This window comes from Aethalodelphis obliquidens, unplaced genomic scaffold, assembly GCF_003676395.1.
Source record: "Aethalodelphis obliquidens isolate GAN/ISIS:26980383/991018 unplaced genomic scaffold, ASM367639v1 scaffold47, whole genome shotgun sequence".
Taxonomy (NCBI): Eukaryota; Metazoa; Chordata; class Mammalia; order Artiodactyla; family Delphinidae; genus Aethalodelphis; species Aethalodelphis obliquidens.
In genome coordinates, this window is record NW_020837991.1 from 6,526,675 (window position 1) to 6,540,297 (window position 13,623).

At 38.1% G+C, this 13,623-nt stretch overlaps 1 protein-coding gene across 1 annotated transcript in view; it reads right to left on the reverse strand.

The window, feature by feature from the left end:
• The window catches only part of CNTNAP5 (contactin associated protein family member 5), an 880,239-nt gene that overhangs the window by 29,500 nt on the left and 837,116 nt on the right, over positions 1-13,623 (reverse strand). The window lies entirely within an intron of this gene.

Here is a 13,623-nt window from a genome sequence, read left to right on the forward strand (position 1 = left end):
GTGTGCAATTTTATGTCCCTACCCAGTCCACTGGATTTTTCAGGGCAGAAAAAAATCCCATACCCTTCTCCAGTCATCTAAACACACCTGGCTGCTGGGATCTGCATCCCAGCAGGGGCTTGGTAAGTGTCAGCTGATAGGCTGATTGGTTCATTCTCACGCCTTCTCCACCCTCACCTGGGTTGCCCTATAGCACACCTGCTGGGATGGTAGCAGCTGGTCTCAGCTGTGACTGTGAAAAACTTGAGCCTCAATTGCTCACCTGGCATTTTCCAACCCCCAGCTCAGTTCCATTAAACTATTCAAAACCCCTAAACTAAGTGTGGTTTAGGGAAACTGACTGCCCAGGGTTGCCCAGGATGGTTTCAGTTTTCGCACTGATAATCCCACATCCCTGAAAATCCCTCAGTGTTTGGCTAACCAGAATGGTCGCTCACCCTAGTATGGATTATAAAACCATGAACATGAACACAGGTGTTTTCCTCCTGAATTGAAAACAGGTACTCTATCTGTAATACACTAATCAAAAGGACTGTATTGTAAGATACATACAGAGAACAGACAGAGCACAAAGGCTTGTGCTGTGAGATGGGACTGATAATACGGATAACAGCACATCTCTGTCTTCAAAACCACAGTCGGCCCCAGGGAAAGAGCTACACACACAGATAAGAAATACAAGTCAGGGAACTCTGAGCAGACTCGAGGTGGGGAGAGAGACATCCCACAAAGCGGTGGACCGACGTGGAAATCTCCACTGTGAACTTTCCCAACTGGACTCTCCAATATGAGCTGGTCTGTGCCTCTTCTCCCTGTCCTGAATGATAGGGGTTTCACAATTCTAGAAGCAGCTGAGCAGGCCTGGGGTTCTTGCTTAAAGGAGGGGTGTAAAGTATCAGCTTTATAATCCCTTGTAATATGTGCCCCGAGTGGGTAAACGGACTCAGGTCTGACCAGAATGGTTTAATTTCCCTCTGCAATGACTGCAAAGCCACCACTCTTATTCTGTTCTCTTGTGCTCACCTTTCCAGTCCACCTTACACTTCGACCCACCCACCCAGTAAATTACCCAAATCTTCCAATTCCTATTTCAAATCCCATTGTTATCCCCCTGGCTCTGACTCTTGTTCTCTTCCACCTGAAGGATGGATCTTAGCATAACCTCCATACCAATCTCTCCCCACCCCCAATTTGACCTGTTGCCCACAAAAGAGCCAACAGCAGCTCTGACCATGAGAGCTCCCTTCGATGCCTTCTCCCATCTATATAATGAAGTCTGGACTCCTTTGCAGAGCCCTGATTTCTTGTTTTCCCCATTCCTCTCTCTCACCTGCATGAACAAGACCATCTGAATATGGCCTAGTCACTGTTCCCAACACACGATTTTTCCTTCCTGCTGTCTTATTTGGTTTATACCATCCCTCCTTCCTTTAATGCATGCCATCTATTGAGACCACATCTGGGCTTCAAGACCAGGGTCAGGGTGATCTCGATGACACTCTTCTGGATCGTCTCAGCTAGAAATGGTCTCTCCCTCTTAAGAATTCTAAACACACTCGATCTGCATAACACTTACCAAAATTACTCACTGTAATTATTAAATGTGTCTTGTCTCCATAGATAGGAGTTTTATTTCTTTGGGAACAAGGAACCCTTTGGCTATATCTCTTTAAAGTGTTCTTAGTTTCACTTAATATCTTGATTAGGAATAATGCTAAGGAGTCATTTTCCTAACTCCAAACATTTAGATAATATTATCTTTCAAGAGAAGCTTCACCTATGCAAAGCTTATATTCTATAGATGCATTTTGGAAAAGGTGAGAAAATATATGGGAAAGATAAAGCACATATCCAAGTTTTGGGGTGAATTAGAATAGTCAGCAATTCATCTTAAGGGATGAATTCAAACCAGACATTCTCTAGGTATGTATGCTGATTTACTTATTTGTCCTCCCCACAGGAAAGCCAGTAATGTGCCTCTTTATGAAGCAAAAGGTAGAGACCATGGGTATATTAGCAACTGGTCTCAAGTCCCGACCCTGATCACTGGCAGAACTCCTTGCGGAAGTGAAATGGAAAAACAGGGATTCAGATCAAATCTTTCCCAGAAGTGGATATCCTGTAATCATCCCTAAGTGTAAAGGAGCTTCATGCTATGTTAACTTGTTTTAATACTCAAGTTATTGTCATTAATGGCATCCTCCAAAAATAATATCCCAGTAAACTAAATGAATAACCAGTAACCAATGACTCTCTTTGTGCTTTGATTTCCTCTCCTTCTCCATGAGAAAACACCTAGAATTCTAACCTGTGCTGACTCCACTTGTTCTTTCCAGCTTCTGACCCTTCCCGCCAAGCTTGGGAGAGAGACCTAAAAGGCTGGTGCAGAGTTCATTATTCTTAGCTTGGATCCTCTTCACTTCATTACCTTGTCAACACTGACATTTACAACACTGGTCCAGGTTCCCCAGGCAAAGGGTAAACAAATCAATAGCAGTGCCAGTGGCAAGAAAAAGTGATATCAGCCAAAGAAAATCAATAGACTGCATGGATGCATGATCTTATAAACAACAGCTAGAGAGGCATGGACATATATACACTAACAAACGTACGGTAGATAGCTAGTGGGAAGCAGCTGCATAGCACAGGGATGTCAGCTCGGTGCTTTGTGACCACCTGGGATAGGGAGGGTGGGAGGGAGGGAGACGCAAGAGGGAAGAGATATGGGAACATATGTATATGTATAACTGATTCACTTTGTTATAAAGCAGAAACTAACACGCCATTGTAAAGCAATTATACCCCAATAAAGATGTTAAAAAAAAAAAAAAACACAACAGCTACTGTTTTCAAATACCACTATGTGCCAGACCCTTTACCCATCCTATGTGTTATCTGCATAACAAATCAATTAAAAAAGTATGTCTATTGCCTTACAGATGAGGAAACTGGGGCTCAGAGAGGTTAACTTAGCAGTGACATAGCTTGTATAGGATTTGAGGTGCCAACTGTCTGATTCCAAACCCACTCATTTTCACTTCACTGTCAGGCACCATTGTGAGAAAAAGACACGGTGTCTAGGGAACCTGGAGATCCTTATCCAAAATCTAACTGTAGCTGATTGCACAACATTGAGCCCATTCACGTGCTGCATGATGAACTTCCAGTTCCTACCGCTCTAACGTTCATATATTACACTATTTTTTCCCTTCAAGATACATTACGACAGCTTGGGATTAGCAGATATAAGCAGATATATTTTATATAGAGAATGGATAAACAACAAGGTCCTACTACTGTATAATACAGAGAACAGTATTCAAGATCCTATTAAAAACTGTAAAGGAAAAGAATATTAAAAAAAGAATGTATATCTATGTATAACTGAATCACTTTGCTGTACAGCAGAAATTAACACAACTTTGTAAATCAACTATACTTCAATAAAAAAATTAAAAATTAATTAAAAGGAAATATTATGGAACTCTTAATATGTGCTTGTAAATATGGTAGCAAGAAGGATACAACCATAAATAAGACTCAGTCCTGTCTTTGGAACTCCATGATTACCTCATGCTGAGAGTAGGAGAGGGACGGAGATGATGGGCAGCATCTTTACAAATCAGACTAGACCCCATTCCCTGGCTTACAACCTTCCATGGCTCCCTACTGCCCTCAGGATAAAGCCCAGATGCCTTAGCATGGCTTGTGAGACTTATGGGGTCCTGGTTCCTGCTCGCCTCTCTGGCCTCATCACTTGCTATCTTGTGCTCTGATTTTTAGCCTTCTGTATTTTAGCCTTCTGTAGCCTTCATTCCCCTTTCTTCTACTCACCTGGGTCCTTTCTCTGTCTGTTCTCAACTTAGATTTCACTTCCTCCAGGGAACTTGGAATGCCCCCCCCTTCTCTCACCAGCACCCACACAGATCACTCTGGGCTTACTTGCCCACTTACTGGTCTATTTCCACACTAGGCTGTAAGCTCCTTGAAGGCAGGGGCTGTCCTTCAATTTTTGTATCCACAGTGCCTAGCATGGTGCCTGGCACGTAAAAAGTACTCAATAAATGTTTGTTTAATGAAAAAAAAATCAGACTAGATTCCATGCTTTGAAGCTTAGTTGATCCACCAAGTATCACAAGGTTGCAAACCACTAGAGACAGCTTTAACCATGAGAACATACATTTAAATTTAAATAACGTCAGGTAGGTTTCACCTGGTTTATCAGAAACCGAGAATTGTCCATATGTGCACCTTCACCATTTACCAAGCATCATAGAGTCAAGGCTACATAATGCCTTATTCATTCATTCTCCCAGAGCAGAAAGGAAGAGTGAAGTGCAAGCTTTTTTGTGCACAGCGTGGGTAGCCATCTTCTCTCTTCCATAACAACTCCTCTTTCAGGTCCGAAAGGCATTAGAGTCCAATGCCATTCTCCAAAGAAAAGTAGCTGGGTCAGATGGGGTGACTTCTTATGTTCTTATTACTGTTACTGCAAACATTTATTGAGCTTTCATTAGGCCAGGCATCATGCTAGCCGCATTACCACCTAATCGTCCAAACAGGCATTGTTATAATAAACACCTACATTTCAATTGAGAAAAGTGAAGCTCAGAGTATTAAGTCATTTGTCCAGGTCAGTTAGTCAGTGCTAGAGTTATGACTGGAATCCAGGGCAGATTCCAAGGCCTGACTTACAATAAATATGCTATTACCCCTCCATGATAAAAGCCTGGACCTAGAGTTTACTTTTAAGCCCATCGCAGTTAAGGCTAAGGACACAAGGTTTTTATTTAGGAGTCCTCAACAGAAAACAGAGTGTACGTTGTCTGGACTATCTTATATTATTTGTTAAAAAACAAAATATGGCAGGACTGATTGGGAGTGCAGGACCCAGACTCGCAATGTGTGACTTTAGATGCCAAGTCCACCACTGGCTAGTTTTGTGACATTCGACAAGTCACTTAACCTCTGTGACTCAGTTTCTTCATCTATAAAATAAGAGTAATAATAGGTGTTACCTTCTTGGGTTGTTGTGAGGAAAAAATTAGTTAACGTAAGAGCTTAGCAACCCAAGTGCCCATCAACAGATGAATCGATAAAGAAGATGTGGTACATATACACAATGGAATATTCCTCAGCCATAAAAAAAGAATGAAATAATGCCATTTGCAGCAACATGGATGGTCCTAGAGATTATCATACTAAGTGAAGTAAGTCAGAGACGGATAAATATATATGATCTCACTTATATGTGGAATCTTAAAAAATGATACAAGTGAACTTTTTTACAAAACAAAAATAGACTCCCCGACATAGAAAACAAACTTATGTTTACCAAAGGGGAAATGGGGGAGGATGAGGAGAAATTTGGAATTTGCAATGAACAGATACAGACTACTATATATAAAATAAATAAAGGACCTACTGTGTAGCACAGGGAAATATATTCAATATCTTGTAATAAACTATAATGGAAAAGAACATGAAAAAGAATATATATATAATATATATGTGTGTGTGTATGTATAATTGAGTAACTTTGCTGTATACCTGAAACTAACACAACACTAAATTAACTATATTTCAATTAAAAATAAGGAAAAAATAAAATCTAAGAGTTTCGATCTAGCACAGAGCAGTGCATTATTAAATAATAACTAATAAAAAACAATAACAATGTTATTATTATAATATTATAATATACTATAATATTAGTTTATTATAATGAAGTAATAATAATGTTATTATAATATTAATATGCTATACTATTAATAATAGCACACTATTATTAGTATTATTATTTGATTAATGCAGAAAACCAAGTTATTTACCATAGCCTAAAAGAGATAGTCCCAAACCTTGAACAACATTAATATTCTCAACCCAACCTTGATAACTTTCCTTTGAAAGAGGGAGAATTTTAAAGTGAGCAGTATCTTTAGAACAGGGACAGATTGTTTATGCGTTTGTCTGTTTGTTTGTCTGGGGGTATCTATATGGCCTAGCACATTGCCTGATTCACAGTATGCTCAATAATTTTTGTGTCGTGAAAACTAATTGAAACTTTTTTTCTGTAACAGTCATGTCGTTGGCTTCTGGTAGACCACACAAAATATCCTCTGTTAATACAGTCAGGGGAGGACATACAAAGTCTGTTCAAAGAGTGCTTTTGCTTTTACAATAAACAAACTTGACTTTTACAGAGAAGCACAAGCATGGAGTAGGTCTGGGTTCTGATCATGTAGTAGTTCCTTGAAAATGCAAAATAAAATTGCATTTTTAATCAGAAGATAACACACAGTTCCTGTTGCATGAGGTGAAACTAAATCATCTATTGCATTTTCCACAAGGAAAAATGCAGTTCATTATTCTTTAAAAGAAACAGTAACGAATGGCCTGTAGTCCAGTTGTGACTCAATGTTTGTTATCTTCAAGGGAGAAAGGATAAGATGGGTATTTAGGAAGTTGGAATGATTACTGAAATCTGATATTTCAGGATCCTTTAAAACACATCATTCACAGGGAGGTCAGATTAATGAGTCTGAAATATTTTATTCCTCAGGGAAGCAGTATCATTAAGAAATTTCTGGACATAATACGAGACAATTGCACACAATTTTAGAATTTGAGTCAGGAAGGGGCTGTGGTTTGGAGATCTTTTTATTTACTAGAGAACTAGAGATGACCATAAACAAAGTGGAACATTATTTAAGAAACCTATGAATTCAAATAAAATAATTTTTCAGTAGTTTCTTCAGGAGCTATAAACTTGTTCCAAATAAGATAACATGCATTTCATAAAAGAGGAACTCTCAAAGACTATGTTTTCTGTTGCAACACACTTAGACTATTGATGTACACAAGCACAATGCAGTCCCCAGATTATGCACAATTCGAAGCCTACCTCGTAGAATTGCATCCCATTCTTTCCTGGTCAAAATGGGGTAGCAGAATGTGAATGAGGAAAAACAGTGCTTGTTATTGGGTTATTGTTGATTTGTCCTCCTCAGAGTCCATCTCACTCTGGTAAGAAAACTTCGGCTTCCTTTTAAGAAATAACATTTCCCGGGCTTCCCTAGTGGCGCAGTGGTTGAGAGTCAGTCTGCCGATGCAGGGGACGTGGGTTTGTGCCCCGGTCCGGGAAGATCCCACATGCAGCGGAGCGGCTGGGCCCGTGAGCCATGGCCGCTGAGCCTGCGTGTCCGGAGCCTGTGCTCCGCAACGGGAGAGGCCACAACAGTGAGAGGCCCGCATACCGCAAAAAAAAAAAAAAAAAAGAAAGAAAGAAAAGAAATAACATTTCCCTATTCTCAACACATGTGGTTAATATTGACCTGCACCCTGCACCCTGTCCAGAGCCATAGCTGGGTGCATAATCTAAGCATGGCCACTCAGTGTATTCTAATCCCTTGGTCACTGTCATCATCTGGACTTGTCACTTGACACAAATTTGTCCTTTGAGACTCGATCCAGGACTTTTTCCTGGAAATTTTAGAAATGAGAGGCTTTCTTTCCACCAGGGCTGTTGAAATGGTAGTGATCAAGCATGGGGTTGCTGATTCCACCTTTGTTACCATTGAAATTCTGCCTGAGAATAAAGCCCCGTAGAGAGGTAAAGAGAGTCAAGGGTGGAGTGAGAAACAGACAGACAGACAGACAAAGGCTGAATCACAGTCACATTTGAACTTCTGAACCCAGCTGTGCCTGAAGCAAAGCCTACACTTTGAAACTTCCATTTTCACCAACTATTATATTATCTATTGTTATTTTAAACTGGTTAAAGCTTGATATACCTTTAAAACAGCCCTGATTGACAGTGACTCATACTCCCATCTTCAAGGCTCACCACGGTCCAAAACTGCTCTTTTAGAATGCATTTGAGTCCCTCTTTGGAAATTACCTTTATAGCCACTTTTCCAGACTCATTAAAACAAAAACAGAAACAAAGCAAAACACAGTTCTCCTCCAGGTTCCCACAATCTTCAAACATCAAAAACTTCTAATGTGTGGAGAGTGGGCTAAATACCAAGTACTTTACATATAGTGTCTCATGGAAGGCTTACTCAGCTCTATGAATTAAATGTTATCATCCTCGTTTTACTGATGAGGAACTATAGACAGATTAGACAATTCACCATGGTCACACAACAGTAATTACAGAGGAGAAAGCCAAACATGACTTAGTTTGTCTTTCAAAAGCTGAGCTGTTTCACTCTGTAATTTTGCTTTTCAGTTTAATATCAATTGGACCAGTCTTGAAGCAGAAGGGGGGCCCAACTGTGTACAAAATTTAAAAAAAAAATAGAGTACAGTCTTCCCAAACGAGTACTTTGCAGTACTCATCTTTCACTTACATGCATAAATTCTGCTGTGCTGTCTAAAAATATCAGCCATAACTCTTCACCTACAAAATGTTTGAGAAATGATTTAACATGAAAACAATCAGGGTGTTTGGTCAACAAGACTCTGATGCTGCAGAAGACACAGTAGGCTTGACATTCAAAACTGAGGGATTTGGGAGAATCAAAAAACCCTGTTCTACAGACACAATCAGAACTCACTTCATCTGAAGAAGACAAAAGCATAGGCAAGCGCTCACAACTAGCCCTACAATTTCTAGATCAGCTGGGTTCTTTTGCAGATTGAGAAGTAATTTTTTCATTTTCTAATGGCTTGTTAGGGCCAAGTGAATTTTGAAACTACCTGGGCAAACAGCAATCACAGCAAAAGAATAATGTCTCTGCCAGGTTTGAGTTTCAGCCTATCAAATTGGCAAGTAGGCAGGAAATTAATAAATGCTGGCTGTATAAACGGATAATCCTGTAAGTATGCCCTGAGTGCAAATCTCATTTGAATGTCTATTTGGAATCTGTTAACTACAGTTTAAAAGCAGTACTACAATTCCTTTCCACCTAAACTTGAACATGTTTCCATATTTTAAAAAGTAACTGCTTCCTAAATCTGCAGTATGATAAGAGTCTCTTCTCAGGAAGAAAAAAATAATAACAATTATAATAATCCCTTAATTCTTAGTTTTCTAAGATGTGTGTGTGTGTGTGTGTGTGTATATATATATATATATGCCATCAAATTTAATGATATATTCTGGCAGAGTAAATTAAGAGAAACCAGGATCAGAAAAAGTTAATTAAAAATATATATATAAAAATAAAAACACAGCTTCTTTTAGAAGTTTCAAGCTCTCTAAATTTCTAAATCTGTGTGAATGTCCAAGTTCTTTTACCAAGGTTGAGTGAGACAGAAACTTAGAAACACACTGGTAAGTCACAATATTGGAATCGAAGGAATGTGCTTCTATGTTTTCTAAAGAATTCATTAATTTTCCAGAAACAGATGATCTTGTTCAAAAGGGTGACTTCCCTAAATATATACACTTTTTTCTTTTTAATGTTGTCTTCTCTTTAATCCATTCATGTAATAGACCAGAACCAAGAAATCTTTCTTAAAAGTCAAAGAACGTTAATAAACCAAGGAATAAACCCAACAACAGCCCATGACTTACCATCGGTAAACACCCATAATGCAATTTTAATGCCAATGATTTTATCTTCTATTTTCATGGACTAGTCTCTACATCATAGGAATTCCCAAGAAAGAGACTTTTATTCATCATGGTATGTGTGTAGGCACATACCATATAGAACCATTATTGGTACTAAATAACTACCTTCTAGAATGGTGAATTGGCTCTTCCTCTTACAGAAAGAAAATGAATACATGTGTTCTGCTTTACAGTAGAATGCTGTTAATGGTATTGAAGAAAATTGGGACAACAGATTTACTACACTTATTCGCCCTTGGTCTATCCTATGAAAAGTGCTTGCAAATCCTTGTTTTAGAGTTGAAAATGTCCAACCTAGTACTAGACTTTTCTAAAATTGTGGAGTAGGGTTGCATTTGTCATCAATACCATGTACCCACTCCTGCACCATCCGTTCCTATAACAAATAAGAGTTCTTTCCGATGCATGAGGCTTCTTTCCAAAGGGTCTGCAGGATAGATGTCCCTCCTTAATAATGGACCTGATGTTTATATCATCTTCCTTCACCCCCAGATATAGATCTTTCATAGACCAGAAGCGCTGAGGTTAATTGTGTATCCAAGTGCTCTTGTCTATTTATAGCAATTTGGATGGGAAGGAAGGTGGGGAGGCAGGAGTCTCCCACACTTAGCCCAGTGAAGACATTTTATTGGATACTCTTCCTCAACCATAATCAAATTCTTTCCTATATTTTCCAAAACAAAATGACAAGCTGGCCCTCAGTAATTTAGTACACTGCTTTAAATTTTCATCCTTTCAATCTTATGTATTATGGGTTTAATTCAAAAGACAGAAATGCCACAGGAATATCATACACTGTGGAAAGATTAATAGAGAGAAATTTTTAAATAAGAGGATGTTTCTAGAGCTGCCATTACACAAACTAGGTGTCATGAAAACAGCCAGAGCTTGGTGGTCTTACAGCCCTAATGATCTCCCTTCCCAAAAGTCTCCTGATTTGGTTGAAGTGAGGATTCAATGGCTCAAGATGTATTTAGGTATCAGGGACATATAATAGACCAGATACTATAAAAAGTAATTCTGCTTCATTAAAATCAATCAACACATTTTAAATGTCCTGCTAAGCTTCAGGAAACAAAGAGGAATCCTAAGTTTGGGGGAGATTTTTGGGGGAAGAAAGATGAAACCAAGACAGTGAGTCATCAACCAACATTAAGGTTGCATCAAGGAAAAGTACCTAAATCGTCTTGAAGAAGAATAGGAATCCTAGCCTTGAGCTATTGCTAGGTGAAGATGTTCAACCTATGACTCTTACATTCAAATCAGTGAAAAGGAGACAAGATAAATAAAATCACCTAACAGAAAAGGGCATAAGTATAAAACCTCTCCACCTGGGATGTGGCTCTGGGTTGAAAAAAACTGTAACAAAAATAATAATAAAATGACATATTATGATATCAAGAGTAATAACATTTCTTCTGAGACTTCAACCAGAGGTTTGGTCTAATTCAGGCCTTGAGCTTAAATTTATATTCACTCTCTGTCTAGAAAAAAATCCCAAAATGAGAAACTGAAATAATTTGAAATTGGTAGCACCTCCTGGCACCAGGCGGAAGCAAACACAAATCTTGCCTGGAGGAAAGTTTTCCAATTTCTGATCATCAATGTTCCTGCAAATTAATTTCAACCAAAAATGAGCTCACACACGTACTTATACACACACATAGCATAGGAGAACAAGCTATCATAGGAAAGAGTTAGAAAACAGAAAATAATAGATTTAGATCCCTATGGACTTCCAATATTGGGAATATCAGAGACAAGATGTTTAATAACTAATAATGGAATACTTAAAGACATAAAAAGATTTAAAAAATAAGTGGGAACAAAAGATTATCTTAATTAAAAGGCATGTTTGAAAAAGGATAAAGTATTACTTAAAAAAAAACATAATCAATGAAAAAATGATTCATTGAATAAGTTTAATGGGATAGTAGGCATAAATGAATTTTAAGATAAAACCCAATGAATATCCCAGAATGTGAGACAGTGATATAAAGAATAAAACTTATTTATAAGACGATGGTAAGACACATGAGGATAGAGTTAAAAAGTCTAAGGTTTATCTAGTGCAGGCCGAAAGTAATTAAGTAGAGAGAAGAAGAAAGAAGCATTACTGAGATGCTGAGAATTTTTGAGAGCTAGTGGATAGATACATATGAATAATACATATGAACTAGACACATAGGAACTAATGAATAAATGCAGAAAACATAAACATATCAAATAAGACAATTAAAAAGAAATCCACAATCAGACACACGGTAATAAGACTGCCAAACACCAAATTAAAAGAAATGACCTTAAAAGTAGGTTTTGGGTGCTGGGAGTGGTGGTGGTCAGAGCACTCTCAAAGACAGGACAGGCTGACAGCCAGCTTTTCAATAGCCAGATCAGAAGAGTCCAGTGCTGCACTGTCGAGGGTTTAACCTGGATGTCTAGCAGTGGGGAGAGCCCTGATTTGCAGAATTTCTGAGCTCCATGGAGTAAACACTCCCAGGATGGCTGATTTCAAACTACCCTTGTGACATCACAGAAAGCAGAATTGGGCAGAGATATATGTAACAGGTCCTTATGAGCCATTGTGAGCTGGCTGCATCACACCCATGGATAAATCCTTCAATGTCGAGTTGTACGTCTAGTAAAATTATCTTCCAGGAATAAAGATGAAAGGTGGAACTCCTGTTTTCAGATAACGGACCCCTTATACAGAAAAAAATTCAAAAGAATTTACTTCGGAAACAAGGAAATCAAATCTCGTAGAAAGTAGAAGGTTCCAACAAATTCGTGACTGAATTAATAAATCAAAAAAGCAGTGTCTACATGAAATAATAGTAGGAGAGGGGAATGGAATAAGAAAGAAATTTAAAATTCAATCTAGAAGTCAGTCATTGTTGATTGGCTCATTCAACTGCCATTTTAGCAACTAAAACTGACGTTTCCCAGACCTGACAGCAGATAGATTTCTGGATGCACATTACTTTCTGGAAATTAAGTACTGTTTATGAATCTGGAAGGCTATAGTGTGACATGAGTCATTTTTCTGCCTTTTCAGCTTTTTCTACTGGCCAGCAAAGTCATGGTAACCTGAAGTATTCTCTGCCACCCTTTTTAAGAGACTTTCTCCGCCTCTTGGGAGTTGACACATGCCACTGCGGCCACAGTGGCATCTGGACTCTAGCCTCACGTTAGGGATGGCCTGGGAGTTAATAGCTCCCTACTCATGAGCTCAGAGCTGCCTGGGGAGTTACTCCAAAAGACTCTAACAAGAATGCACACTGTAAGTGCGGCCACAATTTTAAAAGCAACTTATTTCCTGAGTTAAATCCATTCCTGCTTAAAATGCCTTGGGTTACTAATGTTTTCTACACTGTATTGTGACTGAGAGAATAAGAAAGAACATGCTAGAATCACAGGAAAGTTGACAAGTAGAAAATAAGGAGGCAGAAACAAACCCAATCATACAAGTAACCCCCAAATGCACAGGGCTTACATTTGCCAATTTATAAAATAGAAGATGGCCAAACTGGATAAAAATGCAGTATTTAGCTGTAACTCTTCACAAGATCATATATAAGGCTAAACAAAGAAAAGACTGAAAGGGAAATATGGAAAATGATATACCAGGCAAATACTAACTAAAGCAAAAACGAATTAGCTATATTAATAACAAACTAGATTAAGCACAGAGACATTAAAGTTAAAAAATATTACTTCAGTGTGAAAAAAAAGTTCAATTCACTGAGAAGATATAAAAATTTCAATCTTGCCTACACCTAATAAAAGTCATCATTAGACATAAAATGAAAATTCACAGAACTTCCTGTAGGAAAAAAGAACATCCATTATTATCGTAGGAGATTCCAATCCTCTTCTGAATTTTCAATAAATTAGAAAACAGATTAAGGACTTACAGAATTAAATAATTGGGTTGTTCAAATTCTTAAATTATTTAAGTAAAATTTACATAAATTTAACTAAAAGAATGCAGTAAACGCTTTAATTAATTTGAAATTAGGTAAAAATAATTATTTTGGTGA